Source organism: Colletes latitarsis, chromosome 7, assembly GCF_051014445.1.
Source record: "Colletes latitarsis isolate SP2378_abdomen chromosome 7, iyColLati1, whole genome shotgun sequence".
Lineage (NCBI taxonomy): Eukaryota > Metazoa > Arthropoda > Insecta > Hymenoptera > Colletidae > Colletes > Colletes latitarsis.
Window position 1 is genome coordinate 18,128,644 of NC_135140.1, and position 6,000 is coordinate 18,134,643.

The following is a 6,000-nucleotide window of genomic DNA, read 5'->3' on the forward strand; positions in this document are numbered from 1 at the left end:
AACCTAAGCTGAAGAACGTTCTTCCTTCGAAAATCCCTGCTGTATACAGGTACTCTTCGTTGACAGGTGATCAGAGGAGGCCAACGAAGCCATTGGTGGAGTCAACTATCACCACCACCCCTTCGAATGGGGATTCTTATTCCACCAAAGCACCTAGAAGGAGGAAGAGTCGCAAACGGGTAGCGGAGAGGACTTGGAATCGTCGAGATACGGTCAATTCACAGAACGACGACAACAGCTACGTCAACGATGCTCCCAAGGTTCACAGAGCGATCAATCTCGAAGGCAGGAACAAATCTAGGTATTTGGGATCGGTTGGCAAGCATGGCGTCGCATCCAAGACGCTCGCCAGGCCTGTTAAGCCAAGCCAGAAAACAGGGGTGGAGAGATTGACGGACGAAAGCGCAGCTTTAAGTGGGAACCGCGAGTCTAACAACAGGAATCCTCATCCGAAAGTATCGAAGAGCAACGACGGAGAGTCTAGTGGTCACTTCCGGGTGACTGAGCCTGTTGGGAGTCTTCCGTCCGGCTTGAATAGAAAGCTGTACGAGAGACACGACAACAAAAAGAGCTCCAGCGAGCAGACACCCGTGAGCAACGGTCCTCTGCCTTACATAGAGAAGCCAAATTCGCTCGAGTACTCAGAAACTGTCACAGGAAGGCCTCTGTCTACCTACAAGACTGGTCTGCCAGAGGACAGGAGTCCTAAACTGAAGACTTCTGGGTACGCAAACGACCTAGAGTCGGGTTCTAAAGTCCCATCGGTGGATATCTACCAAACCATCAGAGCTCCAGGTGTTGGTTTAGAGTCTGCTAGCTCGGTATCCTCCACAGTGTTGCCTCTAGCATCCCCAAGCTCTTATTCGTCGAACCTGGTGCTCTATCCGCCAGAGACGACGACTTTGGCACCTGTTCAGAGCCACGAAGCCACCTGGACCCCGCAGGGGGAACAGAATCATCAGGACAGGGATTTGGGATCCAGTGAAAAGGGTCAGAAAAGGGAGGTTGAGGCTACAAACTATGGAAGCAACAAGGATGAGTCGAAGAGTCAAGGAAGGGTTGAGATCCCTGACTCTTCGGATGGAGGACACCAGGGTGGACCTGGGGATCAGGATCAGCACGATCAGAGTGCACACGGAAGTGGTGAGGATCATGATCAGTACGATGGCAAGAGGTATGATCAGTGGAAGGACGAGGTACATGGCGATAGCTCGCACGAGTCCTCTCAGAAGAGCCAACGTCATCAGGACATGAACGAGGACGTAGACAAAGAAGGTGGAGGTGGTGACGTCAAGTTTGAGAAGGGCGAGGGCATCGAGCACGCAGAGGGCCATCAAGGATCTGAGGGTGATAAGGGAGAGAAGGTAGAATGTTAATTGGATTAACCCCAACTCGTGCTAATGGAGGGAATGATGTGAGAATGAGAGTAAGCGAAGTGTGATTGTGTTATCTGTGGTGAAAATCGAACTGAGACTTCCAAGACACCTTGCATTAAACATTCCTCTGTTTAAAGTTAAGAAATGGTCCACAGTGCCTACTGTAGAAAGCAAAAGATTGTTTTCATGTGATTTTGTATTCCCCATAGGCCTACAAGAGCTGGCACGGGCACGAGAAGGCCAACAAGGGTTACAGTGACAAGGAACGCAAGAGCAATTACTACGACGAGAAAGATGGCAAGGAAAAAGAACACAAAGACGAGGGCGGATATCACGAGGAACATCAGCATGGCGAGAAGGGCGAGAAACAGGCGGAGTTCGACGAGAAGGGCCAGCACCAGAAGGGTTACAACACGAAGGGTCAACATTCTGTGCATAAGAAGGTACCTTCGAGATGGATCGATCGGTCTGCTTGAATTAAATCGATCGCTTCTGGAATTCCTAACTCCGCGCAGTAGTCCCTCGTTTAATAAGAAAAAATCGGGTCCCCCAGACGCCAATTAGGGAGAGTTGAATCGAGTTCTACTTTGGGCAATGACCCAACCACGCGAGAACCGACGAGAAAAACAAATACACTAAAAAGTAACGGATAAAGTAATTAAAAACTTCTTACATCTGTGATTATGTCACCATAAAAGTACTATTAATGGAGTGGCGAGACTTTCCCGATAAAAATAAAAGTTCCACAGAGAGTTCAATAAAAATATAAAAATTTTAAGACGTAATCATCCACGTTTCTTTCGATGGGGATAACATTCAGTCAATAAGCGAGGGAATACTGTATCGAATATTATATATCTATGGATTTCGGTAATTTTTGTTCCAGGACGAGTTCGAGAAGCGGACCGAGTTTTTCGACGAGTTCCACGAGGACGGCGAACAAGAGAAGGACGGTGAATACTATCAAGAGCACGAAAATAAAAAGGGCGGCCACGAAAAGGTGAGCCACCATAACGAGGGTGACCTGGAGGAGAAGTATGGCAAGGAGGCGGAGTACATGAAGGGCAAGCACTATCACGAAGACAAAGGTCACAAGGTGAACGAGGGCAAAGAGAGTCATTACGAACACGATGACATGCACGGGAAGAAAAACGAGCACAAGGATAGGAAGAAGTGGGAGTACAAGAAGGGCGATGATGGAAACGCGGGTGGCAAGAATGAGAAGTCTGCTCATTGATTTGCTTTTGCTGGGCGACTGCAGAAACTTGGATGCAATTTTTATCATTGTCCGATCGATCTTTTAAAATTCTCTGGAGACATTTTTGTAACTGTGTTGTAAAAACTAGGTTGTTAAACGTTCTAAATATCGATCATAGTTCCTAGTTATAATTATTGACAGCAAGTCAGAAAATTTAATCGTTTCTATACTTTAAACTAGTGCTAGTTATCGAATCAAAACTTCTATTTAAAACTGCGAACATACGTGAGCTGTGGCCGCACTCGAACATGGCGCCTCGCTGCGCGCGCATTCAAATATGGCGCCACGCTGCGAACGCACTCGACTTTGAAATGGTTTTTCTCAAAAACTGAGCCTCGAATGAAAAAATTGTATTCCACATATTTGATATATTTTGTTCTAAGGTATCGTTTTCTCGACTTTGTCAGAAACCATACCACAGTGATAATCCGCTAGTATACGTGTTTATAGATAGTTTGTTGTATCTCTGTACTTATGATGTAAATTGTAAAAATATTGTTGCTTGTTGAAATAAACAGAACACTCGAACAGTGAAACCACGATATTTTGATAAATTGCAGAGCAAAAAATGGCCCGCACGGAGTTCAATTTCATTAACCCAGCTGGCAGACATACACGGTGCTGGTAAAATTCATTCGTTAAGTTTTCAGACACACGTTGCTTCCTTCTATCGTTCCTTGGACGAGAACAAACGCACCGGTGTGTGAAAAATGAGCATCTGCGCGAAACTGCGAGAAGGAAGGTCAGTATCATCCGCGACAGGAGAATATAGGGAGCTTTAAAAAGCTTCCAGTGTTACGCAAACTGGCTGGCCGTACGTAGCTTTCCTCGAAATTGCCCAAGAAACGAGGCAAGAAGCCTCAACGGTAATTTTAGTGTGCAATTCCTGGTTATTCAAGAGACTGGGAATTCTATAAATGGTTCTCGAATGGTATAGACGAATAAAGTGGTTTACTAGAAGGGATAGGATTGCCACGGGAGGTAACAGAAAATAACGTCTTTCATAATTAGATCCAAAGTAGTGTGGAATATTTGCCCACTAAAATCTCTGTGGTAGCTATTCTTGGACACAAAGGGGGATCTAGGAATACTTAAGGACACGTCACAGTGTCATCCACAGGATATTTGAGACCCAAAAGGTAACTCTCGCTAACCCAGATCTGACCCAGGCTTGTTAAACCCTATCAATCCACTAATAAAGATTACTCTTAGATCAAAACAGTTGTATTAACCCTTAAGTGGATTATTAAGGCCCTCCACAAGTTGAAACTAATACTGTACAATATATTGTACAAATTGAGAGTCTACTTAAGGGTTGAATCGACACGTGACTGGATGGAATCCACCTCTCATAATGCAAATGCATGACACACAAATAGAGATCATAGCTGACTCAGTGACTTGGAATAAGAAAGCCGAAACGGATGATTTAATGGCAATTAGCCTGGTCCAGCCAACTGTTCTCGAGGATTTATCCGACATACCGGCAAAACGTCGTCTACCTTGCACCCACGCTTCCGGGACAAGCCCCCAAAGCTCCCTACTTATCGATCCGTCGAGTTATTAGGCTCCTCGGAATCACGCGAACGATTCCAGCTGCTAGAATCGCGGATGCTGGCGACAGGTGATTTACAATAGGCTCCTACGAAATAAGATAAAGGCCGTGATCGAAGATGATTTACGCCAACGCCAGGACGAAGCTAATGGCGCGAATATTGCTGGTCGTTAGTCGGTTTTCATCCCGATGAGCCCCGTGCGAAGCGGCAGCCAGCCTCGCTTCGCGGGCCATCGGGCTATCGTCACGTATCGCGGCACCCTCGTCGGTCGGACGCGTGCCTCCTGATGACCCACATGCAATAAAAGAGATACACCCGTTATCGGGAGATCCCTTTCGGCGATAACTTTTTATCGATCTCGATCGAACGTTGCTGGTTCCCACGATTATGAAAACGTTGACACCCACGCCGTGAGTGACAACTGAATTCCCCATGGTTTACAGTAACGTTTGTCGAACTTTTTTGATCACCTCTTACTGAAATTACATCGACAGACTGCAGATGATAGATTACAGACTGTCTTCGTTTTAAAAATCAACACTAAGTAAGATAATTCAGTCGAGATTGAGGGGTTAAAGGGGAACAAAATGTTGAGAAAAAGTCATGCATCAAATTGTGAGAGGATCCTTGTAAGGAGGCTTTAATCTTTGACTTCAACAATGGATTATGGTCATAAGTGGTCAACAACTCACTTAGAATGACCTTGGGTTGCGTTCGTACTAGTCTTAAGAATTTCAATCGACAGAATTGGAAGACAATCGGGTTGGGTGTCCTAGTTTCTGCCCGAGCGTCGCGACGTATCGCAGTAAACGACGATAACGATTAAATGGTGGCGAGAAGAACAATATCTAATGACGTCAGTGCGCATAGATCTCCAAATCTCTGGACCTAAATTGGTCGAAATTGATGAAATTTTGGACCTTCGACTATTATAATTCTATGGATATTCTTAGAGAACTTGGTCGTTAATTTTTCATTATCCTGAGAGACTTTGGTGTCAGTCATTGGCGATATCATCTTCCTCCTCCACTTCAAGCTTTAATGTTTAGTTTACGTTCGTTACGTCCGCGAAAGTGAAAATCCATGTTGTTTGTCAAATTGGACGCGATAAGTTTCGGATACTTGTATTTGATTGCGTTATCGTCAATGACAAGGGAGTTATATTAGCGATTGGATTGATCAATAGAGATTAGCATTTATAGTGTCGTTCTTTAATCAAAGTTATGGAAGTATGGAACAGCTGCACGCTTGTTATGACAATAATGGAAAATACATCCGAAGCTACCTTCGTATCTTTTAAGTTACGTGTATATCAGGTCTTTGAGCTGGTATCTTTGCTTAATTCTGTGATCTAAACCCAATCCTATTTTATTCCTTTCCGTGTTTACCAGCGAAAATACACGAACGATACAGGATAAACGCGCGTAATTACTCGACACGATGATACATTAATCATCATCGACGCCCACGCGATCGTTTGCTTCGTAATTGCATTTTCCAATTAGAATATTAAATTCGCGATCATGTAACTTGTTTATTCGTGCGATAAAATGATTTATCGACGGTATTTCCATTAAAATGAGCCCAAACACGATAGCATTCGGATCATTTTCAATTATTCATCCTCAAAATTATTTCTGAAAAATTCTCGAATACGTACAAACAAAACTACTACGAATAAGGTCGTGTTGGGATTCATTTTTGCGAGAAAAACCTTACTAATCCACAGACGATACTTTAACAAAGATATAATAGGCAATGTACGAATTTAGTATGTACTGTCACATCAATGGGCGCGAAGCATCGCTTT